A 12,155-nucleotide genomic window follows, 5' to 3' on the forward strand; every position below is an offset into this window, starting at 1 on the left:
GGGCGAGAGAAACGGAGAGGGAGGGGGCGAGAGAAACGGAGAGGGAGGGGGCGAGAGAAACGGAGAGGGAGGGGGCGAGAGAAACGGAGAGTGAGGGGGCGAGAGAAACGGAGAGTGAGGGGGCGAGAGAAACGGAGAGTGAGGGGGCGAGAGAAACGGAGAGGGAGGGAGCAAGAGAAACAGAGAATCTATTATATTTAAAGTCTCTGAAACGTCAATTAAATCTATAGTTCATATTCTGCATTTATAACCCTATTGTCGTTCAATGTTATTAAACTACGATCAAGTAAATTGTTTAAATCAGAATACAACTTGAAATGTTAACTTGTGTTCTTTAAAATGTGAATTTATTTGACCATCCGTAGTATTTTTATTGAAAACAAGACTTCTCCACAACTCTCTAAAACCATTTCATTTAACCTTAAAGCAGGTATCATAAACTAATTTTGTACATGAAAAAAAAATATGCAAATATAGTGAAACTAGCAGGCCGCCCGTCATTGTCCGGTTGTAAAATATGCATAAATAATATACTTTAATTAATGCAGATTTCTTATCTATTATAAACAAAAATACTGCAGGTATTAAACATAACATTAAATTCTTTAAAAATAAATAAATAAATAATCTATATATATAAAAGCGAAAATGTGTGTGTATGTATGTATGTATGTTCGCTTTTTGTGTATGTCTGTAAAAAACTTTTTCAGTCAGCTCATTCTTTCTTAAAACTTTATATCACGTCTAAATGATAATATATACAAGTTACGAACGGGGGTTCGCTTGTCTATTTAATTTGCCCGACTTTCACACGTTATTTTTTCCAGATTTTTAGAGCGTCCCATGTTTCTTTCGCTTTTCAGTATAAAACAAGCGAAAACTGGCTTGCAGCCGCGTCATGTTTCAAGGTCAAACATCACGCGACTTAAGGTTCTCGCATCTGTTAATTTCATTTTATAAACGTTAAATGAAGAGGTTTTTTCATTCCTCTTCTCTCATGGCCGAGATGTCTAGGTCCCAGGATTTTTTTCCATTTTGTTTCCACCTCCACGTCAAAGGTTCGGGTTTCAAGCCTACTTTCCTACTAAAACTTTTTTCTTTTACACCTCCAAACACCCAGCCAACGTTTTAAAAACGTGGTTGTTTTGATCACCCCTCCCCAACACACACACCTACAAACACTCGGGCCACGCCGGGTACCCCCCCCCCGGCTAGTCTATATATATAAATGCGAAAATGTGCGTATGTATGTATGTATATCTACAAAAGGCTTTTTTCGCCGTGATTCTCAGTTGGCTCGTTCCTTAAAACCTTTTATATGCTGTCTAAATAATAATATCTACGACTAAGGAACTCAGGTCGCAGCTATCTTTAATTTACCCGACTTTTACAAGCTATTTTAGAGATATTTTTTGATCGCCGCGTAGTGGGGAAAACAGAAACTGGCTTCCAGCACAAAACTATGTCAAACATCACGCGACTTAACATTCTCGCACCTGTTAATTTTGTTTTATAAACGTCAACTTAACACTCATCAATTCATCTATTACCGTGGTCGAGATGGTTAGATCGCAGGGTTTTTTCCCATTTCCTTTCCACCAAAACTTTTTCTTTTACACCTCCAAACACCTGGACAAGGTGTTTTTTTTTGTTTTTGTTTTTTTAAAAAAACAAGGTTGTTTTGATCTACCCCCCCCCCCTCCCAACACACACACCTCCAAACACCAGGGCAACGCCGGGTACCCCCCCCCGCTAGTCTATAAATAGAAAAGCGAAAATGTGTGTATTTATGTTCGCTTTTTGTGTATGTCTGTAAAAGGCTTTTTTCCGAGAAGCGGTCGGCTCACAACTTAAAACTTTTTATATCACATAAATCATAATATCTAATTTAATGCTTTTAGTACACATGTACTAAAAGCATTAAAAAAACAGCAAAATTTACATGTGTTACTGTTATTGTATTTATAGCTTCTTACTTGTACTTAAGGTAGAATTATATGTTTTAGTGGTAAAAAAAAAAAAAGAAAAAATACAAATATATAACAAATAAAAAAGGTACTTGTGAACTTATGCTACCATGCTGAAATAATAACGTTATTATTTAGAAGCCTATTCTTAACATGGGGAAGGACGGGTGTTTTGTTAACTATTCTGTACTTTCATCTAACAATTAGATAAAATATATTGTGAAACTTTATTTTTAACTCATTGTCAAGACCATTTTTTCGAATCTGTAAGACAAACCCGTTTTTTTTTTTGAGAATATCTAAATAATAATTAGGCGGTTCAATAAAGAATTTCATTGTGATGCATTTTGTAAATTTTTACCTTGTTTCCACCATAACATTTTTCTTTAAAATGACTACCTTTAAGGTTTTCGGGTATGCTGAAAACGAATATCGCATTTAAATTTCCCGCAAATGAGTAATTTTCCGGATATTAAGCAATGTCATTTCTAATGTTATTGCAGGTGGCCATCTTGGTACGTGCATTTGCGCATAGTTTCTCTGGGTTAGGTTTGCGCGCTCCCATGTACCAAGATGGCCACCAGCGATAACATAAGAAATTACATTACTTAATATCTGGAAAACTACTTATTTGCCGAAAATTTAAAAGCGATATTCGTTTTCAGCATACTCTAAAACATAAAAGTAATCATTTTAAATGTTACGATGGGAACAAGGTAAAAAGTTACTTTTTTATTTCTTTGTTTACATAATTGAATTTTCAGTAAAACAATAGAAATGACAAAAATTACCATCAGCTGATGAATATATAGTTGTTGCTTATCAGGATTCCTGGTATCCTGGTACTGTGAAAGTTACATCAAGGATTCATGTAGAGTACGATTTATGGTTGCATTTCAGAAAATAGGGATATATTTTGGGCCAGATAGAGAGGATGTACAAAATTAAAAATTGGACTGATCTCAAAATGCAGAAGTTCTGGTCGAATATGGGAATTTCCATCTTTTACAGAAATCCAAAATCTATATGAAAAATTTTCTTTGATTTATTTCTGAGATTAATTCATATGTACTCAATTTTTTTTTTTTGAGGGGAGTGGTAAATACCAGCCATGAATGCTCTTTAGGCATTCAATGGCTACACTCCAGACTAAGCTCTTCTTGGTAACGATTACTACGATATTATCCTATTGATTAGACGCAATAACCCTTATCAAGGCTCGGAAGCCACTCGGGGATAAGTGGTGACTACCATGTAAAAAAAAAAAAAAAAAAAAAAAAAAAAAAAAAAGCAGTTATGTGACGATGTGTTCCACAGACAAGAAGCCCTTGTGAAAAAGCTTTGTTTGTGGAAATTCTATTAATGTGAACACATGGTGAAAAAGGAAAGCTTTTTCATTATGGTAGACAGAAGAATTCTTACTGTGGATGTTTTAAAAGGAGGAACCAGAGATTGGAGCTCAGTCGAGTCAATATTCTAGATATGTTTTTTATTAGAGAATTAAAGTTAATTTTTTTTTTTTTTTTTTTACATGGGGATCACCACTAATCAAGGCCTGGAAGCCACTCGGGGATAAGGGTACAGTAATCAATGGGATAATATCGTAGTAATAGTTGGTATTGGAGATTTGGTAAAGTGTCTTACTTAAGGGGACGGTTCATCAGGAATTTGTTTATGTTGGACTTGAAGACATCCAAGTTGTAGTCAGGTGAGAAACAGGCAAACAGAAGAGAATTCCACAGGCGTGCACTTCTCAGAAAGAAGCTTTGTTCATGGAATCTACGTTTCGATTTAGGCACAGATACAGAGTGGGGAAAATTATTGACAGTGGTTTCAGGTAGATGGGTGTTTATTGTAAACGATTGGTGAGGAGGTACCAGAGATTGGAGCTCGGACGAGCACTTGCCATGGAAATAACGATAAAATCAAAGATAGGCTTGCAACATCTTTTCTGTGGGAGAGAGGTTGCAGGGAAGAGAAAAGAGCATCTCCTACTAAGCCACGAAGTCTATTTTGTACTTTGTCGAGGCAGGATAGGTTATTTTTAGGAGCTCCAGCCCAGATGTGGCAGCAGTATTCCATCTTTGAACGTACTTGGCTTTTATACAGATAGAGAATTGGATCAGTAGCGAGATATTCTGGACTGGTAGAAAGATCCTACCATTTTCCCAGCAGCTCAGGCAACAGACTTGATATACGTGTTCCATTTCAGATCAGGAGTAAAGGTCAAACCCAGGAGCTTGTCAAAACATGAAGCCTCTCCAAGACGAAAGCCATCCATTTCAATTGATGCTGGATGGGGATCAGAGTGTTGATGATGTAAAGATAGGAGCTTGGTTTTAGATGCATTAAAGGTAACCAGCCACCTCTTTCCCCACTGTACAACGCGCTCAAGATCAGAGGAGAGAGAATCAGAGAGAACATCATCATTCACGGCCTTTGATGTGTTGCCGTAGATAGTTGTGTCACCAGCATAGAGGTCAACGAAGGATTTTAGTATGTGTTTTGGGAGATCATTGATGTAGATCAGAAAGAGTTGGGCCCAGTATGGACCCCTGAGGGACACCAGCATTAATACTGTGGGCCTCTGATTTCTACCCATCAACCACTACTCTTATGAGCCTATCAGAGAGAAATGATTTAATTATTGAGAAAATATTTCCAGTTATACCGTAGCTGGAAATCTTGTGAAGTAGGCCTTTATGCCATACCTTATCGAAGGCCTTTGATATGTCAAGAGCAATTGCCCTAGAAAGGAAGCCTTTGTCAAGAGATTCACTAATCCTGTGAGATATAACAGTTAGCACATCTGCTGTAGATCTAGCAGAACGGAAACCATATTGCATGTCACTAAGAAGGTTATTTCTGCTGAGGTGGTTGACTACTTTATTTAATATGGATTCCAGCAACTTATGACACACAAGAGACTTATTGGTCTGTACTAAGAGGGAGATGACTTATCACCCGAATTCTTAAATACAGGGCAAACTGACAAGGTTTTCCAGTGTGTTGGAAAGCACTTCTCCTTAAGGCAATTCTTAAACAGTTTTGTAAGTATGGGGGCAAGTTCTGGTCGAAGCTTTTTCAACACTATAATTGGAATGCCGTCTGGGCCAGTTGCTTTACTGGAATCAAGGTTCTTGATTAGCTTGGCGACCTCATGCACAGATATTTATATGTTGCATAGTGTGTTCTCTGTTGTAGGAGGAAATATGGGGAGTTGATGGCCTTCGGCGCAGAGGGTAGAGTAAGCTGCAAAGTTCTTGGCAAATAGTTTGGCTTTGTCTGATGATGAAATGACCTCAGGTCCATTGATGAGTTGGGATAGAATGCACGCTTCTGTTCAGGATCCTGTTTGCTATTTGCCAAAACTGGTGGGAACCAAGCCGCTGCTCAGCTACTTTGGATTTAACGGACTGAGTATATAAGTTAAATTTAATTATTACAGTATCGTCTACAAAAAAAAACTGTTAAAAGCTGGAGTTTAGGGAACACTCACCCTCAGATGACGTGAGACCCCCCCCCTATAAATTTTCCGCAAACAAACAGTTTTCAGGATATTAAACAATGTAATTCATTATGTTATTAAAATAGAAAAATGTGAGCATGAAAAGTAATATGGTTAAACTTAAACATGGAAAAGTAAAGGGCTAGTTGTTAAAACTGGAAAAGAAAAGGACAAGATATTCTAGTAAAAAATATAAATTTATAACTTAAAACACTGCAGCATTAAGGATTTTTTATATAAATTTAACATTATATAAATCAATTCTTAATGCTGCAATATTTTAAGTTATAAATTTATTCTATTTTTTTTACTAGAATAGCTTGTCCTTTTCTTTTCCAGTTTTAAAAACTGCTATGTATTTTTTTTAAATAATTTTTTAATAGTAAACAAAAAGTCAAATATGCGAGAAACACGCAAGAAACAATTATATACCTCCTTGCTACGAAGCCAGCACACTAGTATAAACAATAACCTTCAAAAAATATCTGAGCAGCTTTTTCAGCATTCCTGATAATTATCATAGAGAAGGTAAAGCCTGGGAATGTTAATCTAGGACTGACCAGGACGATATCTTAAGCTGATAGCAATAAAGTCACTGTCAGACTGAGGAAAGTTGATACATGAATTCTAATTTGTTGTTTTATGATCTGAAAAATTTATCAATTTTCAGAATTTTTGTAATTCAAGGGAAATAATTCAAATAATTTAGAGAGTTGTCTCCCTTACAGTTTAACTTCTGTTGTTCCTATTTACTTTGCCTTCATATGGGGGTAGAGTTAGACACCAGGGTCGTTTTTTAATGTGGAGAAAAGGAACAAAAATAAAAATTGTTTCAGTCGTGAAGGATTTTTCCTCCACTAACTGAGAACAAAAAATTGAAATGTAGCATCAGAACGGATACTACACTTTGATCTTGGCCCGAAGAGAACAAGAAATGGAAGTGCAGCAGTGCTGCACTGCAGCACTGCAGCACTGCAGCATCTGAAGAACAAATACTACACTTTGATCTTGGCGAAACGGCCAAGTACCTGTGTACAGGGTATTTATTTGCTCCCCCACGGAGCAAATTAAGCACAAGGCCGATTTTTAAAGTGAGGAGTTAAGGGGAAATGGGGACCAACTCTCCGGGAAGTAGGGGAGTTGGTTGGATAGTGACAATTGGTATGAAGGATTGCCCCTACATTGACCAAGGGTTGCCCCCACATATGGCCTTTGCTTGCAGTATCTGCCGGAATAGATACTACACTTTGATCTTGGCCCGAGGGCCAAACCTCAAAAGTGAGGCAGTATAGGGTATTTAAAATTATTGAAGGTAATTATAAAAAAAACCTTATGGCGGTTACCATAATGTAATTCTTGTTGGGTAGGTCACCATTTCGGCGGGTCCCCCTTTTGGGGAGTCGTTGAAATTAATAAGATGGGAGTAGAAACCGACCTGGGAATAATAAAGAAACAAAGGAACTGCCAAACGAAACGGTTTTATATTCATTTCAGCGTACAAGTGGTATCGGGTTATAGAAAGTTTGTGATTTTCATTTTTGTCCCCTGACTCTGGAACCACTCGCGTCTCCGTCTTTTGCCTTTTTTTTTTTTTTTTTTACAAGGGTGTCACCACTTATCAAGGCCCAGAGGCCACTCGAGGATAAAGGTTAATAGGTATACATTAGTCATTGTGATTTTAGCATAGTAAACAGTGGGAATTTTGAAATTTGGATTACTTAGGGGTTCGATTCAATTAGAACTTGTTCACATTGGACTTTCTTTTTTTTTTTCTTTTTTTTTCATAGGTATCAACTCACAAGGCCAAGAGGCCACTCAAGGATAAGGGTTAAGAGCTTCCAACACGTTTTGTATCTCTCTTTTTGTCTTTTTCACCAGAACTGTTCTCCGTCCTGATTGGTTACAACCTTTGGTCACATTTTTGAGGAAAGGAGGAAGGAAGGGGGGAAAGGGAAGAGTAGAGAGAAAGAGACATGTAATGGAGAAATAGTAGTCTTGGCTTCACTACAACCAATTCGTCTAAGGGGCGTAACTTTATTTTTACTAAGAACATTCGAGTAAATGTAAGAAAGAGAAAAAAACATCTATTTGAAACAAAAAAATGTTTTCTAACTACTTTAATTAATGAAACAGTAAATATAATGGATAGTGTGTGTGTGTTTTTTTTTGGGTTTTTTTTTTTACATTTTTTCTTGCATTTACCCACATGTTCTTAGTAAAAGTAGAGTTACGGCCATTATACTACCAGGTCTTTCAAGTGAGCGTTTGTTTTGTTTTTTTTTAGAGTGGCAAGGGGAGACAACTTGTTTAATTTTATTTTTTTCAATAAATGTTTTCGTGTTGAAAAATAATAAAACAGAAAATAAATTATTAAACTACTGACTTAATAAAACGCGTTAAGTAGGTACGTGCAAAATGAATAGCCGATACTCAAAATGTATAAACATTCTGACCTTTCCCTTTACTTCAAAATTTCACCAAAAGTCAGGAAATTAACCAATTTTAATGAAATTTTGGTAAATTTTTACGTGCCCCAGCGTCGTTTAACCCCCTCTAAAAAAAAAAAAAAAAATTTTTTTTAATGAAGATCTACTAAGTGGCCAAGAAGTGGATGCTCACTTACATTAATTTATATAAGAAAGTGATCCCCCACTCAAAAAATGTTTTGATTTTGTTTTTTTTTTTTTTGTTTTTTTTGTTTTTTCAAAATTTCTTTTCATATTCATGCCTTTTAAATGTACTAGGCAAAAAAAATAGATCTCCATTTGGGAGGGGGGATAAACAACGATGGCTGGGGCAGTGGGGCACGTCGTAAAAATTTACTGGTACAGGTTATAAAAAAAAATTAGTCTTTAACCTTAAAAAAAAAATACAAAGAATGAAACTTTAATAAAACAAGGATCTAGGCACCGCCAAAACTTGGGGGGGGGGGCAGGTAAGTACTTTTTGATGGATCGTCTTTTTAAAAATCTACCAAAAATCAGGTAATTATCCAATCAATACGAAATTTTCAGCGATTAAGAGAAGAATGAACTTTATAACAGTGTACTTATTTTTCATAAACTATATATATATATATATATATATATATATATATATATATATATATATATATATATATTTGCTTACAACCCCCCCCCTTGTTTTTAAGGGGTTCCAAATATGCTTAAAATAATCATCTGAAACTGAACAAAACATTATGTTGTTGTAAGGGACGGGATTATAGATTTTAAAAAAAAAAAAAAAAAAAAAAAAAAAAAAAACTTGGTTGCATACCTTATTTTGAAACCTGATTATCAGAACTTCGATTGTGTTTAATTATCCCGCTTTTGAGTTTTGAAGTGTGAAATTCGGTGAATATGTTAAGTAAAATAATTAATTTAAGTAAAGCAAAAAAAAAAAAAAAAAATTTAATATTTATACGAACAAAGCCATTTCAAAATCTTTGATAAATAAATTAACTACTTCTTTTTAGCGAGCCGAATAATGCATGACCATTATTAAACAGGGCATGCTTTGAAGAATCAATACAAAAAAAAAAAAAAATTGATAAATGTTGTGCCCTTTGTGTTAAAAATATCATTTTTTCGATCAAGTTTGGAAACGTTTGCTGCCTTTCGACTACGGTGGACCAAACGCGCTGAAATCATTTTTTTTATTCTGCTTTAAATTGCTCACCCCCCGTCACCATTTTGGAGAGCCTGGCCCCCACACACATACACATTAAAAACCAAACTCATACAAATGGTCACCCATCTGGTACTGGCCAGCCTCAGCGTTAATACATTGAAATTTTCCTCACTGAAAAATAAGTTTTTTTTTTTCTTTTTTTGGTCTTCCGTAGTTTGCTTTTTATCAAGTACAAATGTAAACAGTAACCAAATCGACTCAAAGCAACTGGTTGCCTATATGAATAAGTGAAATTTTAAATCTAGGTACTTATATTATTTTTGCATATTCTCATAGAAAATCAACCTAAATCTTAGTTAGACAAGAAATAAACAAATTAATTCTTTCAAAAACCTTTTTTTTTTTTTTTTTTTTTTAACTATTTATATACGTTTTTTGTGCAAAACAAAAAACGCCAATTGTTAACTTTTGGGGAAAATTTAACATTTAAAATTTAATTAAAAATAGAAAATGTTTTACATTATTCTGTTTTCTATATGATAAAATTCAGGGTTTTATCTTTCTGGAAAAAAAAAAAAGTTACTCAGAAATAATGGATTTTAATAAATGTAATTTCGTTTTAAAAAACAACAACTTGATTTTTCGGCCATTTTTGGCGGTGCCTAGATAAAACTTTTGAAGCTGCAATGATTTTTTCGTTTACTGTAACAAAGTTTATAATATTAATACAATATTAACAGCAACAGCTAGTTTTTAACATAACAAAAAATGAAACTGCAACGATAGTTGCAGATTTTTTTTTTTACACAGTGACCACCACTTATCAAGGCCCGGAAGTCACTCAGGGATAACGGTTATTGCAAGTACAGTACGTTAGTGTGGAGATTTGATGAAGTGTTTACATAAGGGGGCGGTTCATTAGGAATTTGTTAACGTTTGACTTGAAGACATCCAAGTTGTAATCCGGTGGGAAGCAGGCAGACGGAACAGAGTTCCACAGACGTGCAGTTCTAAGAAAGAAGCTTTGTTCATGGAATCCACGTTTTGATTTAGGCACAGATATAGAGTGGGGGAAATTTTTCACGGTGGATTCAGCTAGACGGGTGCTTTTCGTGAAAGATTGGCAAGGGGGGACCAGAGATTGGAGTTCAGACGAGCACCTGCCATGGAAATAATGATAAAACAAGGATAGGCTTGCAACGTCTCTTCTGTGGGAGAGAGGTTGCAGGGTAGAGAAAAGGGCATCCCCCACTAAGCCACAAAGTCTATTTTGTACTCTGTCAAGGCAGGATAGGCTGTTTTTAGCAGCTCCTGCCCAGATATGGCAACAGTATTCCATCCTTGGACGTACTTGGCTTTTATATAGATAGAGAATTGCATCAGTAGTGAGATATCTTCTGGAGCGGTAGAAGGATCCCACCATCTTTCCAGTGACCTTGGCAACAGACTTGATGTACGTGTTCCATTTCAGATCAGGAGTAAAGGTCAAACCCAGAAGCTTGTTAAAACACGGGGCCTCACCCAGACGAGAGCCATCCATCCCAATTGATGCCAGATGGGGATCAGAGCGTTGATGATGTAAGGATAGGATTTTGGTTTTAGATGCATTAAAACTGAACCACGCCCTCGAGATCAGAGGAGAGAGAATCAGAGAACTTTGTCATTTACAGCCTTTGATGTGTTGCCGTAGATGGTTGTGTCATCAGCATAGATGTCAACAAATGATTTAAGTATGTGTTTAGGGAGGTCATTGATGTAGATCGGGAAGAGAGTTGGGCCCAGGATTGACCCCCGAGGGACTCCAGCATTTATATTGCAGGCCTCCGATTTTTGTCCATCTACCACTACTCTTATGAGCCTATCGGAGAGAAATGATTTAATGATTGAGAAAACATTTCCAGTTATACCGTAGCTGGAAATCTTGTGAAGTAGACCCTTATGCCATACCTTGTCAAAGGCCTTTGATATGTCAAGAGCAATTGCCCTAGAAAGGAAGCCTTTGTCAAGAGATTCACTAATCCTGTGGAATATAACCGTCAGCACATCTGCGGTAGATCTTGCAGAGCGGAAACCATATTGTGTGTCACTAAGAAGGTTGTTCCTGCTGAGGTGGTTGACTATTTCTCTATTTAATATGGATTCCAGCAACTTACTCATAACACACAGGAGACTTATTGGTCTGTACTGAGAGGGAGATGACTTATCACCTGAATTCTTAAATACAGGGCAAACTGATGAGGTCTTCCAGGGAGTCGGAAAGCACTTCTCCTTAAGGCAGTGCTTAAATAGTTTTGTAAGTATGGGAGCAAGTCCTGGTTGAAGCTTTTTTAACACTATAATTGTCCCTCAGTACTCATTCAATAAGTGATTTTTCTGATAAAGGGTGAAGAAAAAGCTGCTTAAAGGTCGGTAGTACTTGGTGACCAGTAGTCTGAGATGTCGGAAATTTTTCTGTCTGTCTGTTCTTGTGGCCATGTCACTAGTAAGGGTGCTGGAGGTAAACGTTTTGTATGGGCTGATGTTATCCGCCTGATAGTCAGGGACCCGAACCTTGGATTAACCACTAAGAAGGCTGTCCTATCAGCAGGCGCAAAGTACTGGGACTGCTGTATTGCCATTTGGTGAGTGGGTCTGGACCATGCAGTAGTCTCTGGTTGGGCCTCTCGATGCCATACTAGTGGGTAATTGTTACGGCTTTACCTTTTCGTGTGCTACAAAAAAAAAAAAAAATTTCCTGTCTTTTTCTCTCTTACTTTCCCTCTCTGTACTGCTCTAACCAAGTATGCCGACCTATTCCACAAATCCCAAAACCTCAACATGAAATATCTCCAGAATAAAAACTGGATTAAACTAGAACCCCATCTTCCAACGTAGACCCCTACTACCAGGTCTCCTTCTCCAACATCAGGGGTCTACGTTCCAACCTTCCAGAGGTTGAAACCCAATTACAGGAGATAAAACCAAACATATTTTTAAGTGCAACTGGAATAGGGCCGATACTTCCCTAGATGAGTTTATAATTAACGGATACTCTAACTTAACAGCTAAAT

The 12,155-nt window shown here is 36.6% G+C and overlaps 1 protein-coding gene across 6 annotated transcripts in view; it reads right to left on the reverse strand.

Moving 5' to 3' along the window:
- The window catches only part of LOC145243923 (SH2 domain-containing protein 4B-like), a 186,212-nt gene that overhangs the window by 97,611 nt on the left and 76,446 nt on the right, over positions 1–12,155 (reverse strand). The gene's annotated exons all lie outside the window — the stretch shown is intronic.

Source organism: Euprymna scolopes, chromosome 22, assembly GCF_053919585.1.
Source record: "Euprymna scolopes isolate OS-2025 chromosome 22, ASM5391958v1, whole genome shotgun sequence".
Classification (NCBI taxonomy): domain Eukaryota; kingdom Metazoa; phylum Mollusca; class Cephalopoda; order Sepiida; family Sepiolidae; genus Euprymna; species Euprymna scolopes.